Below are 20,237 nucleotides of genomic sequence, written 5' to 3'. Positions count from 1 at the left end.
GGGGTCGGAATATTCTTTTCTTTTTTTGTATAAGCTAAAACCTCAAATCAGAACACATAGCACATATAACCACCATATGGCTCCTATGAAGCAAAAGTGTCCGGAAGAGTTGACACAGGATAATGGAATGGATTTCATAGCCAAGGAAGACTTGTCTGGCTGCCCGTTAGTGGATATTTGGTGGAGTGATTCACTCGCGTCTCGAGCAAAGAAATATTTTTTCCTTCGTTAGAAGTGGCTTTTGACCTGCAAGAGCAGTGAGTCCTACTAGGCGTATTTGTTACGCCTGAGGAGGCCAAGATTGGTCTGGAGGACGAAATGCGACCGCGTCGACACACTATAAAAAGAGGAGTCTGATGAACCCAATGGAATGAGTTTGGAAATGTATTTGTTGACACAATCTTGAAATTTAGGTTCAAGACTTAGTAGAACCGATTGTGCTTGATACGACTACCTCAGAGTGTATTTTCTGTATGGATTAGGAGGACACTTCTTTTTGCTTTGACTTATTGGGTGAAAAGGAATTCCATATTACGCATTATTTGTATGAATATTGTTCACTTTTTTTTTAGTTCTTTGTATATAATTGTTGTATATATGTGTATATATATATATATATATATATATGTGTATATTGTATGTTTAAAAATAGTGTGAATTTATAGGATGAAGTATTTCCCTTGATAACTATAATTAAAATATGTAATCATGTCTTCAATGGTATGTGATTGTTGCCTTGCTTAAACACGATATTGAATTATTGGACATTGTCCCTTTCATAGGAGAATTGATAGTGCCCTAATAGAAAAGATTATAGATATTGATCCCTCCTTTCCATTTTTTGTACTTACCTGTAAGGAAGGCAAAGCAACAACAAAAATCTGCCTATCCTATGGTATAGAGCGAAAGATCCAGAGAGACATTTGTACAAATCATGGATGAAATGGGAAGATCATCCTCTTATTGCCCACTCCAAATTCAACCTTATTTCAGGCTTGGAAAGAGGACAGTGTAGGAGCAAAGAAAAGGTTGGTTGTTGGTTGTAGGAGTGTGTGTGGAATGTAGTGAGTTAATTTCCTGCCAGTGGTTTAAACAATGAGATGGATGCTGAGACCGAACTTCTTCTTAGGAAGATGGATCATAAAGTGGACTCAAATGGCAGGGCTCTTTATAATACTTCTGTACTGCTAGATGTAACGTACTAGCTAGACATTATAAGCATTTCAGCTGTGGCAATAAGTATAATGTCCGAAACTGCAAGCACCATTTTGCACATTATCTGCATAAAAAACCCATGTGTTTCTCCTAATGTACTCCAATGCAGCTGACCTTCAGAGTAGGAGGGCCATTACAGAACCTCTTCTACTCACTCCGACAACTTCTTGTAATCGTGTTTCTTTGGCTCTTAAACAAAGCCTATTCCTGACATTCAGTTATCTCACATTAGTTGTCCTAAATGGCTGCTCCAGAATTATATATCATTGTAATCGCCATCATTGTTGGGGACACTAGTTCTTTAAAAATGTTACTCCAGAGACATCTACCAGTGGCTGATTTCTTCCCAAATTTGGATACTGTGACCCCACTTCCATTGCTATGAAACATTTTTATAAGGAAAAGTGACCTACAAAGTAGAGTTTAAAGCAAAAGCTGGAAATACCTTCTGTGTGATAAGCTTTCCAATGTTTAAAATGCACCACTTTTCCATAACAACTTTTCCGTGACAATTGTCACAGTTCTCTTTCAAGAAAGTCTCCCTTCTGCCCTCTCCCGTGATATGACTACATCTGTGAATAAAGAATAGAAAGAGGGCTTTGGGCAGCCATCGCCCTGGAAATGTTCATGCTACACTGTTGATGATGTCTTTATTCTGGTTCTGGGCTGGTTGGGTTTCGTCTAGGACTGACCTCCCCATCTAATATTTTCCAAACGTGCTTCATGTTGTCATTCGCTAATTTGATTAACCACTGGGGTACTTTCTAAGATAGAGTAGGGGCCTGAAGGCATTTTGAATACTTCCTAACTTTCTGTTTGAGTGACTCATAAAATCATTCCAATGGCTACATAACAGGTATAAATTGTTGAGTTATGGTCTTTCAATTTCCATTCTGAATGAAATAACGAAGCTTCATCTCGTAAACATTCCCTCAGTCTTACAGGTCGCGTCAAAGCAAGGTCCACAGCAGTAAGTTGCAAGGTAGGCTAACCTCCAAGCTAGGTGTCCATGGTGTGAACCCAGTGATGATGAAGGCCCTCCAATTCCTTTTGGGAAGAGAGATGAGACTATAATGATCAAAGGAGACAGCTCAATCAAAGGAGAGATGTTGCCATACGTTAACTTACATACATCACGTAATGTGTTTGCTGACAACTGTTTTCAGGATCTGTGAAATTGAATTGTCCAGACTCAGAGTTTGGGACCTTGGTGCAGATCTTATTGCGATGTCAACTTATTTCCTGGATAAGGTGTGGTCCATAATTCAAGCGATTGCACGTTTAATATAGCCCTTACCCGCACACTGAAGAAGGGGCTGGTGCTGCATAAGGATCCTTTGATACACATTCTGTGTAAATTTGAAAGTCCTGGACTAAGTGATTGTGTACAACATTAATCCTCAAATGCCAGATGCAAACAAGATTTTTTGATTATAAGGATTGTCATGAGAAACATTTACAGTGCATGTAGATGGGAATCATTTACATGATCGCACATCCCTTTCCTAGAGCAAAATGAATTAGTTTCGATGTGGCTATGCCACGTAGAGAAGACTGAAGGCACTTAAGGGCTTACTATAATAAAAGAGAATGTGTGCGTGGTGCGCCTTTGTTGTGATTTGCTGTCTGGTGACGAAATCAGTCCTCTTTAGTGATTATTTGTTCAACTTCTTTTTCTCTCCAGTAACTAAGTAAAGTTTTTATTGTTTCCGTCTATTTAAAACCATAACGATATGTCTAGGAAAATATTAAAACAGAACAAAATTGTACATAACCACTTCAGAGCATACAATTGACTATTATTCTAAGTGCCATAAACTACAACCATCAGTCAATTGCTTCTACTTTCATAAAATTACATATGCAGTGACCTATGCAAAATGGAGAGTATTGTACTTGCGACCTTTCCAATCAACATTAAGATCACAATATGTAACAAAACTTTTAGTAAGTAGAGTATTATTCTACTAACTCATCCATTTGACAACAACATTTAAGTGCAGCAGGATAAAGTACGTTGTACATTAAAGACTTTAAAAAGTTATTTAAATTACTAAATCAACAAGCAAAATGAGATGTGTCCATGACACCATGCAACCGCTGGTACATTGATTTTGGCATTTCATAAATAATCACTATTTGTAATTCCTTTGTTGCTAAAAGCTTAGATCCCGGGACATCGAGCCATTAAACAAAGTAAAAAAGTGCACTGTGTATTAAGCAGCATTCACAAGAGTTTGGATAGTATTTTTTCCCCATCAAACTCAAAAAATGCATATTACGATATCAAAGAGCCTGTATACCTGTTGCACACTGGACATGGCCAAATGTTGAAAAGGTGGAAAATTCTGTAACTTTGTCCACCAGCAAGGTACAGCAGGCTCACAGATCAATTAATAAAGTGCACTGTGCAATTTCATGAGCCGTGACACCAGTAGCTGACTGTTCTTGGGCTAAATTTGAGAAGGCAAAAGCAATCTGCAACTTCGGGTGGTTTAAAGTTACAGATTGTGTTTTTTATCTTCAACTACAAATTTCACTACAATGCCCCTAAGGGCTATGTCTAATATCATGTCTGTGAGGTCTTTTTTTTTTATTCAGACACATTGCTTTGCTTCAGATGGTCAATAGAGAAATCCTCTGTGCCTTAGCCCTGGTCTTTCTTTTGCATACACATTTGGGAACAAAATTACTAAAAACCCTTCCTGCTACAAATCAGTCTTGCTCTGTCATCCCTCCACTTGAAAAAGTAGGTGAAAATGCATCTATTTAAGGAGCTTTTTTGTCCTCTGTCAATAAGGAACTTCCTGGTTTCTCTGTGTCATAGGCTGCACATGACACGATCATTCCTTCCCCACCCCAACTATGTGCATGGCCTTGAATCCTCCCACTACTACATGCAAAACTACCATACTTCTGAAGTAGGTTTGCACTACATACGTCCCAATACATAGATACAAACACAGTCAGCTTTCTTGGCCTTTGTCTTTTCTCCCATAGCCTCTGCCTGGGCATTTCTCGTGTATTTATTCCACAATGCTAGACCCTAGTCCCCCATAAATGTCTGGTGACCAACAACTTAACCCAAGTTAGGGAAAGAGCGTATGTAGGTCCCCTTCTGCCTTCTGAACTGCTGTTAACTTTGCTCCAGTGCAGACTTTTAATATGGGTGCATGTGTCCATCCAAGTGGTTAAGGGAGGGTCTGTTTAGGCAACAATGCATTGTATCTCGGCCCACCTCCAAAGCCCTGTAAGGCAATGCAGCTACAGCAAGTGCTGTTCTGACTCCAGGGGCTGCTGCTCAGAATACCCAAAGCTACACTGGAAAGAAAAACAAGCATTTGCAATGCAATAGGTCTTGCATTCATTAAAAAGTTTGAGCTTTTGGCGTTGCAAATAATGATGCTACACCAATAGCTTGAATTTTCCGTAATGTGAGACCTATTGCATTGCAAGTGCTTGTTTTCAACCGGAATGTTAATTTCCTATTTAAAGAGTGGACAGATAAATAGTGAGCAAGGGAGAGAGCAAGATGATAGGAGAGAGTGGAAGAGGAATATAGGGAGAGGTAGAGGTAGAGATGTGGGATAGGAATAATGAAATGGAGGAAAATACCAAAGTAAACAGAACGCACTGACAGATAAAACCTAGGGTAGATGCTCACACACCACTTTATTTTGACAAAACATGATGTCTGCAGTATTATGGAAAACAAAAACTACAAAGATCGCTCATTGTGACGGAAAAGAGATGGTTTGTGTGTATTTGGGGGCGAGATTGTTTATTTTCGGACGAAGTTGAGAGATGAGCTTGGAGTGTGATAAGAAATACTGGGGGCGATGTGGTTCCAAGGCTTATAAAACGTCAAGCAAACGAAATGAGCAAGCGGAAACATTAAGGAGCCAGCCATAGAAGAAAAATGATGGTTGAAAAGTACAGTACATTTACAGAAGGTGTACAGTGAAGAGACTTACATTTGTCTCCTTGCAACGGAGATAGAAGTTGTAAACACTGCAAAATGATGGCCCAGGAAAGCTGCCTACCCGGTAAACAAGCATGGATGACAGGGAGTGTGGGAAAAGGGGTGCCAGCACGGGGAAGTGGTGAGAGGAAGGTGAAAGAAGGAACATGGTTTAACAAAAAAAATTGACCTGAAACATAGCGTATGCAGAGGAGATACACTAACGAAGCTCAATGAATCCGTGCTTGGTCCATGTGCTGGAGAAGAACCCGAAATTGACGCCTTGCCTACATTAATTAATTAGGAAGCAGTAAAGAACAAGCGTGCGCCATGTTAAAACAAAGCAGCGGCAACCATGTAAATAGAACCTATGGGCGCCACGGTCCATGAAGTGCACAGGTTGTTATGGTGCGCCGCGTTAGCAGGGTCGACAGAGGCTTTTATGCACCCCAAGGCATGGCGCACCATGTTAGCAGGGTCTGCCCCTGATTGTGAAGGAGAACCCAGTACAAATCGGGTCACGTGTGCATGGCACGCTGTGCTCATGCCGCTGCTGTACTGGCAGGGCTCCGAGGTTGCGGCGGCTTACCCAGAAGTAGAGCGGGGAGCAGTGCATACAAACACAACAAACAGTATGGCAGGCCTAGTGTGCATGGCATACTATGCCCCTGCTTCTGTGGCGGTGGCTGGGCTCAGAGGCAGCAGCGGCGCTGAAGTACAAACACAACAGGGCAGAAGAGACGCTGTGCGCAAGCAAAAGAGACGCCATGCTAGAGCAAAATATCCAATCCGGGTGGGTGAGCCGAAAAGGAGACAGGGAGGGAACAAACAAGCCTCACTTGCAATGAAAAGCGAGCGTTCAGCATAAATTGTGACGTGCGCTAAAAGCATGGGTGGAGCTCCCATAGGGAGACCAGGCGTCCCTGATTTGCCTGGACAGTCCCAGTTTTTCTGCAGCTATCCCCGCAGATTTCAGGAAACTAAGCTCATGTCCCGTTTTTTTGAGCGGGTCGACTGAAAAGTGTGGGAGGTGTTTTTTTATGTTTTGCAAAGCAGGGATAGTTAACAGCTGTTATAGGAAAGCAACTTAATTAACAGGCATGCAACTGGCTTTAAAAATGGCATTTTATGTATTTTATTACTGCCTTTTCTGTAATTTTCTGCTAAGGATCACTGTCATTCAGTGCACTGTGTTGAAGTAAAATTGTAGTCCTTCTTCTATATTTGAGAAATGTCCCGTTTTTTGCTTTAAAATTCTGGTCACCTTAACCTTCTACCCCACTTCCGAATGCAACCCCACGACAATAGATCTGCCAGAGCGAGTAGCGCTTGCGCTGTGACGCTAGGCGAGACCTAATCAGCCCTGGCAAAACTATTCAAACCAGCGCTGCACAGCCAGGGCCGGACTGGCCATAGGGGCACAGCTGGAGGCTGTGAGCAGACTGAGACCGAGGTTGAGCTACCACAGCCCATCACAATCTGAAAGCAGCACTCCAGGGAAATGCGGGAGTTGGCAGAATGGCCAGTTAGGCCTTGAAACTACCACATTCATAACACATCACAGCATCACGAACAGCGTCATGCAGCCTTGTTGCCGCCCAAACTCCAATCTCAAAGATTGGGGCTCCTCTCTGCACTGCACTTTACTATGGGACACCTTTCTTTGTGACCCCGAGGTCTCTAAAGGCCATTGCAGAATGAGCTGCTCGGAATCAAACGTGTTCATATAAAAGTATTAGCGCACCATAAACAAAGAGTGAACTGTTTCCGAGCAGTAAAAAAGAAAAAAAATTGGATATTTTCCCGGAACGAAAGTTACACATTGTCTACAAGAAACGCTTAACAGATAAAAGAAGATTTTGCGGAAAACAGAACACCATCAGGGATTTGTTGGAGACGAATAGAATCACAAGTCTTTCAAATAGAATAACACGCATGCTGCAATGGCGCATGCAATATTTTTGAAGGGTAATCAAGTAGCAGTAAACAGCAGATTTAGAAGATTACTTGTTTGGCAGAAACAGTTCTATATCTAGAAAACCGGCAGCTCTTTATGCACATTTATACACTCTTAGGAGGCTCACTAGCAACATCTACACATATAATAAAAAGAACACACTGCATTGTCACGAGACACATTTTAGAAAGAATCAGCAAGTTACAGGAAATGGTAAATATTTTGTCACATAAACAGGGAAGTCGAGTTGTTTGCCAATAACACCGCAAATGTCCTTACTTTTATGGATTGTCGGTGCTCGGTGGCATTATGATATTTCTTCATTTCCCCTGTGGATTTGCACTATGACATATATGCACCATACAAACGGACATGACCTCCCTCGTATCCACAGACTAAAATAAACAATGGAATTTATGGTATGAACTTATGTAAGAACAACAAAGTGTTCCTAATTTGTGAATCATCTTTTAAGTATGAAATATGCGTCCCCTTACAAAGTTACGTATTCTGTTGCAATGTGCATACTTCAGGGACCGCTGGGGGGCATTCCCCGCACTTTCGTATGGCGCCTTTATTTGATTGAAAATCTTAGCTCCCCGAGGCCCTGCAGCTGATGCCAACCGTGTTGTGTAACCCGGGGGGAAGTTTGCCGAGGGGTCATTTTACCTAAAGTCTGTGCGTTTGTGTGGGGTATATGAGTGTCTCAGGGGCCCCTCGCCACATTCTGCAGGACGGTAGCCACCAGTTTACATTACGCCATTTTCCGAATGAAGGGTCGCAGCCTCGCAGGGACAGGCCCGCAGCGCCTTGAGTAATTCTAACCTGTGTTTCAGAAGGGTGGGGCCTCTCCTTTTCCACCAAGGTACCTATTACGCAGCATCCCCGCGCGGAGGATGGCATTTTTAGAATGTTACACGGAAAACATTACAGAATGCAGAGCGCTGCAGGCCAAGTCACGCCCTTGAAAGGTTTGCATCCCTGCTGCTGAGTCAGAGCTCGGCGCCGCGCGCCACAGCAATCACGCGGCTTTCTGCACCGCTCTTAACCTGTTTTCTTCCCACACATGAGTCTGTGGAATTTCGTTGCACTTTAGGGGAATACTTTTGTATTAATAAATAATGGGATGCATATTTTATGTATTCTTGTTTCTGCATTTACAGCTATTGCATTTTACTCCAACGTATTGTATTATTTACCAGCGCTTGGCTTCACTCAGCCTACATGATCAATGTGTGTGCGTCATGTGGGGTGTTTTACTTGGCCCTGCAGCACGGGAAGATCACATGTGCGAAGTGGTACCTTAAGCGATTTTTGGGACCACCGGCGAGACACATTTTTGGGAACTTTAAATGTATTATACATTTGGGGTAATTTATGAAACACAGTTGACTTATATTTTATTCTTTCAGAAACGGAGGCTGTCAAACAGTCCAGCTGACCCGCGTCCACCGCCATCCTGGATCAATCATCGGTAAATCCGTTTCCTTAGCTCTCAGATGTAGATTTTTTTTGTATTGGAAGGACAATATTTTACCCAAAATTTAGGGGTACATTAGGATGGTGGGCGGCCTTTGTCCGCCCGTCATCCCGACGCAAAAAGGGACCGCCCGCCATAAGAGCGGGGGTCCCGTGGGGGCCATTAGGATGCGCCCGCCACACTGGCGGGCGCATCCCGCATTTTTAACATTGTGGCGGGCGATGCTCACCGCAATGCTAAAAATGCACTTCATGCAGTTCAATGCACAACGTGACAGGCACCTCACGGTGCCTGCCACGTTGTATTTTGATATGCCGTGTGCACCCCCCAGAATCCCTGGGGGCCCGCAACGGGCCCCCCCGCAAGTGATTCCCACATGCCTTTCTGCCGCCATGCAAAGGCATGTGTCCGCCACCATAATATGGTTGGCGGTGTCTAGCAGACACTGCCACCATATTAAACTCTTTTCCGCCCGGTCGACTTGTCGACCGGGCGGAAAAGCGGCGGACGGTCTTTCCGTCCGCCGTGGTCCCCCCGCCATAGGAATTTGGCGGGGGGAAATGGGTGGCGGTTGGGGACGGATGTTGGGCCGATCGCCACCGCCATGTGGGCGGTGGCGATCCGCACGACATCATAATGGGGGCCTTAGTGTCTAAGCAGAGGGTTCCTCCCATCACAGGACACCGCAGGGGTGACTTGGTGGATTGAAGTCTAGTGGATAGCTCTGAAATAGGACACCGCACATAGCTCTTGGAACTGTGAATGTGATTGTCAGATATCTGCAATCACAAGTGAATGCCTCGTCACAACAGGCACTCTTGCAACATGGGAAAATCAGAGCTCTGCGCCAAGGATTTCCAACATTCAATTGGGTGAAATCTGATTGTTTCCTCCTTAATTCTCTTCCCTGCATTGTCTCTCTTCTTATCTTATATGAATGAGGGTGGGATGCACACCTTTTTTACTTATTTTTTAAAAGTCAATATTTCAATATCTTCTGTTTGTCCAAAGTTAATCATTCACGGCGTGCAATACTGGTTTTTGTGCCTCCCCCGTTGACACCTTTGAATCAATGAAGAAGGGTGGGGTAACACATGTCACCCCAAAACCAGTCGCAGCTGCCATCGTTGCGCCTTCTGGCAAAAATTCATCCATGTTTTTCCATTTCCAAATCTTCCATAGTTTTAACCATAATATTCCACATTTTATCACATTTTCTGTATTACTCTGTCCTTTTACTTCACATTCAGGCTGTATGCTGCCATTTTCCAGATTTCAAATGCTTGAACCTTGCCCTCCGGACCTCATTTTCAAACATGATCAACGCAGTGGTTCGTCCAAAGCAATATTTATTAAAAATCCAATGCATTTCGGGCACCTCATTGCCCTTCGTCAGGGAACACTATAAATCACAATAATAGGAAAAAAGTAAACATCGTATATTCACTTACGTTAATTTAAGATTAATCTTACACGTTTTCTAATCTAAAAAAGTTAAATGCTAGTGCAACATAATCATTGTGCAGATTTTCTTCTACAACATGTAGCCTCAATACTAGCAAAGTCTACCTTTGTGAACAGAGCTTATCCAGCCACATTTTATAAACAGTGCTTATCCAGCCACATATTATCACTCGCACACAGCGCTCTTGTGCACAGAAACTACCGACTCCCATTCCCCTCTCCATCTATATAACGTTCTCTATTCACCCTTCGCCATCAGAAACCCCATGTTATACCCCCCTGTGTTAAAACATAACTGCCTCGGTTATTCTCTCAGCACACCTTCAGTGCTACACATAATATTCGTATTTTGATTGGCAAATCTATTTGCCCATAAGTCCTCCTTACACGTACCTGCAGTGGACGCTAAAACCCATCCTCTCTTGTTTCTGATCCGGTGAAGTTAACCTCCTCTTGTTACCCCTTCATTTAAAGCTCATTCTCTATGCTACCTTACTCCTGATTGGCCCGCGCCGTTCGCCGCCTCTCGCTCTCGCGTTCACGTGGTGGTGCACGTCATTTTGCTTGAGACTACACTACCCAGAATACCATACTAACATACGCGCATTACTACAACGTTCCCTAATTTTTACGCTTTGTTGCACATTTGCGTTTATAACTATAATATTCGAATCGTCTTTACACGAACAACATGTGTCATTATTAGTGTTCTTGAACATAGCCTGAAAAACATTGCTTATATAAAAACGAACCAGATCTTATTCCATGAATGTCAAGTCTTTTAAGTTAATAGAACAAAAAATCAAAGAGACTATTACTTTTGTGGGTGCAATCCCAACGTTACGGGGAAATTTATGTACAATATGAATGAGGGTGGGATGCACACCTTTTTTACTTATTTTTTAAAAGTCAATATTTCAATATCTTCTGTTTGTCCAAAGTTAATCATTCACGGCGTGCAATACTGGTTTTTGTGCCTCCCCCGGTGACACCTTTGAATCAATGAAGAAGGGTGGGGTAACACATGTCACCCCAAAACCAGTCGCAGCTGCCATCGTTGCGCCTTCTGGCAAAAATTCATCCATGTTTTTCCATTTCCAAATCTTTCATAGTTTTAACCATAATATTCCACATTTTATCACATTTTCTGTATTACTCTGTCCTTTTACTTCACATTCAGGCTGTATGCTGCCATTTTCCAGATTTCAAATGCTTGAACCGTGCCCTCCGGACCTCATTTTCAAACATGATCAACGCAGTGGTTCGTCCAAAGCAATATTTATTAAAAATCCATTGCATTTCGGGCACCTCATTGGATTTTTAATAAATATTGCTTTGGACGAACCACTGCGTTGATCATGTTTGAAAATGAGGTCCGCAGGGCACGGTTCAAGCATTTGAAATCTGGAAAATGGCAGCATACAGCCTGAATGTGAAGTAAAAGGACAGAGTAATACAGAAAATGTGATAAAATGTGGAATATTATGGTTAAAACTATGGAAGATTTGGAAATGGAAAAACATGGATGAATTTTTGCCAGAAGGCGCAACGATGGCAGCTGCGACTGGTTTTGGGGTGACATGTGTTACCCCACCCTTCTTCATTGATTCAAAGGTGTCACCGGGGGAGGCACAAAAACCAGTATTGCACGCCGTGAATGATTAACTTTGGACAAACAGAAGATATTGAAATATTGACTTTTAAAAAATAAGTAAAAAAGGTGTGCATCCCACCCTCATTCATATTGTACATAAATTTCCCCGTAACGTTGGGATTGCACCCACAAAAGTAATAGTCTCTTTGATTTTTTGTTCTATTAACTTAAAAGACTTGACATTCATGGAATAAGATCTGGTTCGTTTTTATATAAGCAATGTTTTTCAGGCTATGTTCAAGAACACTAATAATGACACATGTTGTTCGTGTAAAGACGATTCGAATATTATAGTTATAAACGCAAATGTGCAACAAAGCGTAAAAATTAGGGAACGTTGTAGTAATGCGCGTATGTTAGTATGGTATTCTGGGTAGTGTAGTCTCAAGCAAAATGACGTGCACCACCACGTGAACGCGAGAGCGAGAGGCGGCGAACGGCGCGGGCCAATCAGGTGTAAGGTAGCATAGAGAATGAGCTTTAAATGAAGGGGTAACAAGAGGAGGTTAACTTCACCGGATCAGAAACAAGAGAGGATGGGTTTTAGCGTCCACTGCAGGTACGTGTAAGGAGGACTTATGGGCAAATAGATTTGCCAATCAAAATACGAATATTATGTGTAGCACTGAAGGTGTGCTGAGAGAATAACCGAGGCAGTTATGTTTTAACACGGGGGGTATAACATGGGGTTTCTGATGGCGAAGGGTGAATAGAGAACGTTATATAGATGGAGAGGGGAATGGGAGTCGGTAGTTTCTGTGCACAAGAGCGCTGTGTGCGAGTGATAATATGTGGCTGGATAAGCACTGTTTATAAAATGTGGCTGGATAAGCTCTGTTCACAAAGGTAGACTTTGCTAGTATTGAGGCTACATGTTGTAGAAGAAAATCTGCACAATGATTATGTTGCACTAGCATTTAACTTTTTTAGATTAGAAAACGTGTAAGATTAATCTTAAATTAACGTAAGTGAATATACGATGTTTACTTTTTTCCTATTATTGTGATTTATAGTGTTCCCTGACGAAGGGCAATGAGGTGCCCGAAATGCATTGGATTTTTAATAAATATTGCTTTGGACGAACCACTGCGTTGATCATGTTTGAAAATGAGGTCCGGAGGGCACGGTTCAAGCATTTGAAATCTGGAAAATGGCAGCATACAGCCTGAATGTGAAGTAAAAGGACAGAGTAATACAGCAAATGTGATAAAATGTGGAATATTATGGTTAAAACTATGGAAGATTTGGAAATGGAAAAACATGGATGAATTTTTGCCAGAAGGCGCAACGATGGCAGCTGCGACTGGTTTTGGGGTGACATGTGTTACCCCACCCTTCTTCATCTCTTCTGATCTTTCCATCTGTACGCTTCGCTGACTGGACGGCCATCTCTGGCTCGGCTAAGTAAGAGAAACGAGAAGGGGCAGCAACCAAGAGAAGGATGGAGAGTAAACAGAGTACACTGTCACAAAAGAGTTAACATAGAGGGAGAGGGGAGGGAGAGCTAGTGATAGAGATAAGGTAGAGAGGTGAGTTAGGGAGACATACGGCAAAGATAAGGCAACTAGAAATAAAGACACAGAGATGCAGGTAGAAAAAGATTAGTTGAGAGCTAGGTAAGGTTTTAGAGCTAAGAAGAGAGAGCTGATGTTACGAAGAAGGAAGCGTAGGCCAAGGAAAGGCGTAGGTTACACAGATGCGAGGTATAGGGTCACAATGAGATGTTAGATATAAAGAGATAGGACAATTAAAGAGAGTAGCGAGGATGGGAGAGAGGTAGGGAGGGATGAAAGAAGAGGTGTTAAGAGAAAAAAGGCGAAGAGAGTAGAAATAGAGCATGAGACAAAGGGAAAGGGAAAGTGGTGGGGTAGAGCCCAAGGCAGCAGTACGGAGGGGATGTACAGAGGTATATAGAGAGGAGTAGACAGGTGAGATAGAGAGGATAATGTGAGGTAGAAGTGGTATGGCAAGGGAGGGGGGCAGTTCTGGACGGCTCCTTGCCTGGATACTCTGCTGATAAAGGCTCGCCTTCCCATTCTTCTTCACCTTAAATACACCCGGGGGGGAGGGGGGGTGTGGAGCTAGCCATGCCAGGAGATGGCAGCAATGTAAGCGTGCTCCTCCGGCCGTAACCATATCCTGAATCTATCCCGGTCGCATGCCCCACTGAAATTTCCCAACTTTGGTGGACTACTACTGCGGATGATGGTGGCGACCCGTGAGCTCGCCCCCTACCGGCTGCGCCCACGCTAGGCGGAGAAGGGTCGTGGCGCTCCCGAGCCAAGCTGCGGCCTGCACTGCGAGGGTGTGTGAGCCTCGGCAAAATGACTACGCAGGCGCTGAGGCTGGAACAAAGTACGCTGGGCCTGTTCCTGCCGCGCCGCGACCAGCGCTGGTCGTGTCTGGCCCCTGGGTCACCTACCCTTTGGCCGCCCACTGCCTGATGCAAGTCTGAGAGCGGTGAACCTCCGGTGGAGAGCCCGAAGCACAAAGATGACGCGCCGAAGTGAGCGAGGGCTGGGCCTGAAAGCGGAGCCGGCGCTACAAGCCCATCTGCTGAGGTGGTGGCGGGCAACGCTGTGCTGCTACGCGAGTGAGGTCGGCGGCTGCATTTCACCAACAAATCCATTGTCATCGCCCGGGGTTCCCGTGTCTGCGGCGCCGCTCGTGGCAGGGAAGAGCGGCCAGCAACTGTCGATCCTTCCCCTTGGGCGGCATAGTGGAGGGGGACAGTGTGGCTTCGGCGCCCCATCGTTGCTGCCCCATTGCCTCATTTGCTTCTTTCCAGTGGCGTCCCTAGGGTTGGTGCCACCCGGTGCGGGTAACTCATGGTGTCACCCCCTCACGACTTACCGCATGGACTTCCTCCACTCCGAGCCCGCCAGTGGACACAGTTGGCAAATAACGCAACCATACCACCATATAAAAAAATTGTGCCACATTACACCAGGTGATTTCCCTTTTCTTTCTGCATAATTTAGTCAACCCTCCCACATAATGTAGCCCACCTCTGCTGCATAATTCCAGTGGCCCTAGCTACGAGTGGCATTAGGATACTAAATGGCCCCGGCCGAGGTGAAGGGCAGTCAAGGTACTGGGGAGTTGTTTGGTAATGACTTGCAGCCGCAGCTGTTGTGTAACTAATTTCTAGTTCTATTAATTTTAAGGATGTTTACCTTTTGTGGATAACCTGGAAATCTCCTAGACCGTAGTTTGAAATCCTCTGAAATATAGGCATTTCATCTATTCCATCTTCTAATCTGTATGAATCCCTGAAATTGGAGGAGTTGGCATAAGCACTTCACGTTGAGCATTGCATAGCCCTATACAAATACATTTTGCATTAGATGTCATAATCTGTGGGGGACATGAAAGCTGAAGCCAGGTTCTTCTCACTCATCTAACAAACAAATATACATTTCTTGATAAAGCTGGTTGGTTTTTCATAGCTCAGATCGCAACGTGTCGAAATATTATCTCAAATCTACAAAACAGAATATGAAAACTATTGGTAAAGAAATTATTATTATTTTTTTTTTAAATATATTTTTATTGCAGAATCAGGAAGAAACATATCCAACAAGCCAACCCATACACCAACGGTACCCAGCATACAGTACGATAGTAATACAATACACAGCCAATTAGCCCACATCCCGGAGGCTGGGCGGCGCGTCAATGAGTCAGTTCACTGGAGGTACCTCGGTGCGTGCCCTGTTCGGGACACAGGTCAAGTGTAGCACTTCGTTTCCGCTTTTATCCCAGAACAACCAACCCCCCCTCTCCCTCCAATCCTAGGCCACTCCAATGTTATATCACGAACTCAACACGACTACCTTCCTGGGCTATCCAGTTCCGGGAGGTCGCCGCTGGCCGGCAAACCACCCCCTTCTACGACTCCTACTCTGAACCCTCCCCTGCAACTGCTGCTAATGCGGGTACCACCACCCCCCTCCTGCTCTAGGGTGACAACTATCAGGAAAGTGTAACAAGCTAGTAGTCACATGGAGTCCCTGCTCATGACTGATCAGTGTCTTCGCCTTCAGTGATGTTGTCCCGTAATGCCTGCACCACCAGCTCCCACGACCGTGCCAGGTCCAAGCTCTTCTCATTACCCGTTCTAGTCGCCTGGCGCATTCGTGACACACTCTCACAGCTCGACCACTTCACCAATTCATTCCTTCACCTCCGTACAGACGGCCCCTCCTTAGACTTCCAATGCCAAGTGATTTCTCGCTGTGCCAGTATCAGTCCCAACCCAATGAATTTACTCGTAACCTTGGTCTTTTTGGTATGCGGGAACCAGAGAAGCAGGCAAGTGGCCATGTCAAAGTCCACCTCCCGATCCGTGACAGCATTCAAGAGATCCCCCACCTCAGACCAGTAGTCCCCCAATTTCGGGCAACCCCACAGCATGTGGTCAAGATCCGCCTCAGGTTCTAAGCATCGCGGGCACGTGGCATCAAGCACCCGGAAGTGACGACGCAACCTCTCCGGGGTCAAATAAGCCCTATGAAGCACAAAATAGTGCACCTGTTGGAATCTCGCATTCCTTGTCCCTTTCCAGGCCCTGTGTAACACCTGACCCCATACAGAGTCCGGGATTTGCCTACCAATGCTGGCCTCCCAGCGCGACTTCAACTCGGCCAACGGGGACAGACCTTCGTTTAACATCCTATTGTGCAGGCAGGTCACCGCCTTGACTGTGCCCGCTGCCATCACCACATATTGGCATACCGTCGTCATCTCCGGTTCAGCCAATCCGCCCCCCCAATGCTTCTGCAGAGCCGCGACAACCGCCGCATGCAGCAAGAAGGTACCACTCGGCAGGCCGAATTGCTCATGCAAGGTCTGGAACGGGGCCAGCGTCCCATCCACATAGAGGTCTCCTACCATCTGCAAGCCCAGGTCCTCCCACTCTAATAATTGGGACCAATCACCTCCGTGCGGCAAGGCAGTGAGCATGCCCAACGGAATCTCCGGGGCGTATGGCCGGCGCTTCCCAGCCCTCTTCAGGTACCTGTTCCAACACAATCTGAGTGTCCATTCCTCCATCGTGACGTCCCTACTGGCCAGCCTCTGTTGCATCACAATAGATGACAAAACATGCCTCTGAGCGCCGACCCCCCGTCCATCCTCGGGCCCCCTGAATTCTCTGGCCACGTTCTGTGTCAGGACCTGGAGCTGCGCTGCCAGATAGTATAACTCATAGTCGGGGACGGCCATCCCCCCCTCACACTTGGGTCTCATCAGGGTGGTCAATGCCACCCGTCTGCGACCGTGGCCCCAGAGAAAGCCAGTCACCAACGTCTTCAGCTCCCTAAAGATACCTTGCGGGATCCACACCGGCAGCGTTCTAAAATAATAGAGGAGTCTCGGGAGTGCCACCATTTTCAACAGCGCCACTCGGCCCAGTACAGACAGCGGAAGAGAGGCCCAGAAGTCCATACTGCCTCTCAGAGCCCTAATACAGCGTCCCACATTCCCCTCAAGGAGGTCCGCCGTGGCATGGTAGATGCGCACTCCTAGGTAAGTAAAACAAGAGGGTTCCCACACCACCGGCCTCGTAAGCTGCGGACAGAGCGTAGTCTTCCGCAGCGGAAACACACAGGTCTTTGCCCAGTTCACCCGTAGGCCTGAAAGCCTCCCGAACCTACCCAACATATCCACCGCGCCTTCTAGAGCCTTTTCAGCATCCGCCAGGTACAGTAACAAGTCGTCGGCGTACAGCGATATGTAATGCGCGTCAAGGCCCTGCGCAATCCCGTCGAAAACAACTCCCGACCTTGCCTGCGCCGCTAATGGTTCCATCGCGAGAGCAAAGAGCAGAGGGGACAGCGAGCAGCCCTGCCTCGTGCCCCTACAGACCGGATAAACCGAGGAGACCAGTGTCCCCAGCCGCACCCGCGCCTTAGCCGAAGAATAAAGCACTCTCGTCCAGCCCCGGAACCCCTCCCCAACCCCGAACTTTAACAGCACGCCATCTAAAAAATCCCATTCCAAACTATCAAACGCCTTTTCAATATCAACCGTCAGCACTACTGGGCCTGGATCCGCCAAGGCAGCACTATCAATGACCCCAATCAGCCGACGGATATTCATCGAAGTGCTCCTAGAGGGGATGAATCCCGCTTGATCCCTATGCACCAAAAAGGTCATCAGTGGCAGGAGCCGGGTGGCCAGGATTCGGCTCAAAATCTTATAATCCACAGTCAGCATGGACAACGGACGAAAAGAGGAGACATCTAAAACATCTCTGCCTGGTTTCAGCAGGGGCACTACCAGCGCCTCCGTCATAGAGTCAGGCAACCGCCCCAATTGTTTCGCCTCCGCATACACAGCCTGCAGTCTGGGCGCCAGCACATCCATAAATTTGACGTAGGACTCGATCGGCAACCCATCCACCCCAGGGGTTTTGTTCCGCGCCATATGGCTAATCGCCCCTCTGATTTCGGACAGGGTGACCGGGCCCCCCAGATCCCGGGCCTCCTCCTCATCTAATACTGGCAAAGGGATCTGATCTAAATAATCGCCAATATCCGTAGATTCCACTTCGAGGTGGCTGGCATACAGACCCGCGTAATAGGATTGAAAGCGCCCCAGGACCGCTGACTGCGAGCAAACCACAACCCCATCCTCCTGTCGCACACTCATAACCGGACATCCTCTAGGGTTCGGATCGGCCAGTTTCGCAAGGAGCGTGCCCACTTTATCACGCTCCTCATGCACTCTCACCGCATACAACTTATAATCATAGCACCGCAATCTCTCCGTCTCAGTCGCCACCGCCTCTTTAGCACGCAACAGGCTGTCCTGCAGCTCCGGCTTCTCTGGTCGCTGCCGCTCCACCCCTCTCAGCACTTCCTCCGCCTTCGCGAGGTCATTCAACACCGTTCCTCTCACAGTCAGAAACCGGCCCATGCACAGCCCCCTCACCACCACTTTCATCGCGTCCCATTCATTCGCTCTGGTCGCTGTCGACCCAGCATTGACCGCGAAGTAGTCATCTATGCCTTGTCGGACCGTGTCACAGAACGCCGGGTCATCCAGCGTCTCCGGACGAAGTCTCCATGTGGGGACCGCCGATCTCGCCAGCTGCCATTGCACAGAAATCAGCAGTGGGTTATGGTCCGAGATGGTTCTAGACAAGTACTCAGAGTGCATCACCACCTGCGCTAGAGACTCACAACACAGCACCGAATCCAATCGAACGTGCAGATCATGCAGCGCCGAGAAGTAGGAGTAATCCCGAGTTTCGGGGTGCTGCGCCCTCCATACATCCACCAAGCCCCACCTCTCCTGCCAGTCCCGTCTATGGGTCGCAAGTCTGCGCACTGGGGAGTCTACCAAAGGCGGGTGCGACCTGTCCAACAGCACATCCGAAATGGAGTTAAAGTCCCCCGCCAGCAGGATAGGGCCTGCCAAATAATACGCCAGTGAGCGCGATAAACCCTCAAAGAAATGCGCTTGCTCAGCGTTGGGGGCATAGATGTTACACAGCACTACTTCCCGTCCACATAGCCGTCCCTCCACCACTACATAACGACCCTCCGGATCTATCTTCTGACTCGTGACTTGGAATGGCGTGCCCGCTCTGATCCATATTAACACTCCCCTAGCAAATGCCGAGTAAGTCGTGCCAAACACCTGACCCCGCCACCTCCTCTGTAACGCCCCACATTCCTGCTGTGTCAAGTGAGTTTCTTGAAGCATTGCTATCTGAACGCCCCGCCTCACCAGGTAGGCATGTACTTTGTGGCGCTTAACCATAGTGCGAATACCCCGGACATTCCATGTGACACATTTCAAATTAGGTAACGTCCCCATAGAGCATCAATCCCAACAGTAGTGCACGCCAAGAAATGTGACCCGCATCGCAGCAATTGTACAACCCCCTCAAAACACACCCCACAACTCCCACCCACCCCCTCCCCAGGACAGGGCCTAGTAACCCAGCTTCAGCCCCGTTCCAAACCGTAAACACCCAACACATCACACTAATCTGTGGTCGACACCACAGAAGACCTTAAGGGTCTGATGGGGACTGTGGAGCCCCGAACCAGGACGACAGAGCAACCACCCCGCGCCCACAGCCCCGTGTTGCTGATGCAGCCCCATACCTGGCAGTCTAATAAAAGTCAGGAGCATCCAGGCCTTGCAAAAAGTTCAGCGGCCACAGGCTTCACCCATTAAAGATACCATCCGACGTTTGTGGGGTCACCTCCGGCTCTAGCGCTCCCCCCAACTCCGAGTCCTCGTCGCCAGTCTTCTCACCTTCACCCTCCGAAGCCGAGCCTCTGGAGGCGTCCTCTTGCTGCGAGCCCGTGATGTTCGCCGTGGCCTCCAACGCACTCCGTCTATCGGCCAGCATTTGCGCTTCACGCTCGGCCCGTTGGCGCCTGTTCCGGGAGCGGATGCGCTGCGACTTCCTGACCCTGGCCGGTTGCTCCCGATCCCTGGCGGGCCTGTGCGCTCGATCTGTCCCTGCCCGGTACAGTTCCAGCCA

The 20,237-nt window shown here is 46.7% G+C and overlaps 1 long non-coding RNA gene across 1 annotated transcript in view; it reads left to right on the top strand.

Moving 5' to 3' along the window:
* Positions 1-20,237, top strand: part of LOC144819980 (uncharacterized) — a 162,538-nt gene that overhangs the window by 67,668 nt on the left and 74,633 nt on the right. The window contains exon 2 of the long non-coding RNA XR_013607653.1: positions 8,546-8,607. This is a non-coding gene — a long non-coding RNA (uncharacterized LOC144819980). The remainder of the gene's footprint in view (positions 1-8,545; positions 8,608-20,237) is intronic.

The sequence above is a fragment of the Lissotriton helveticus genome, chromosome 2_1, assembly GCF_964261635.1.
Source record: "Lissotriton helveticus chromosome 2_1, aLisHel1.1, whole genome shotgun sequence".
In the NCBI taxonomy this organism is placed as follows: Eukaryota; Metazoa; Chordata; class Amphibia; order Caudata; family Salamandridae; genus Lissotriton; species Lissotriton helveticus.
Note: the sequence above shows the minus strand (reverse complement) of the source record. Positions and strands in the feature narration are given on the sequence as shown.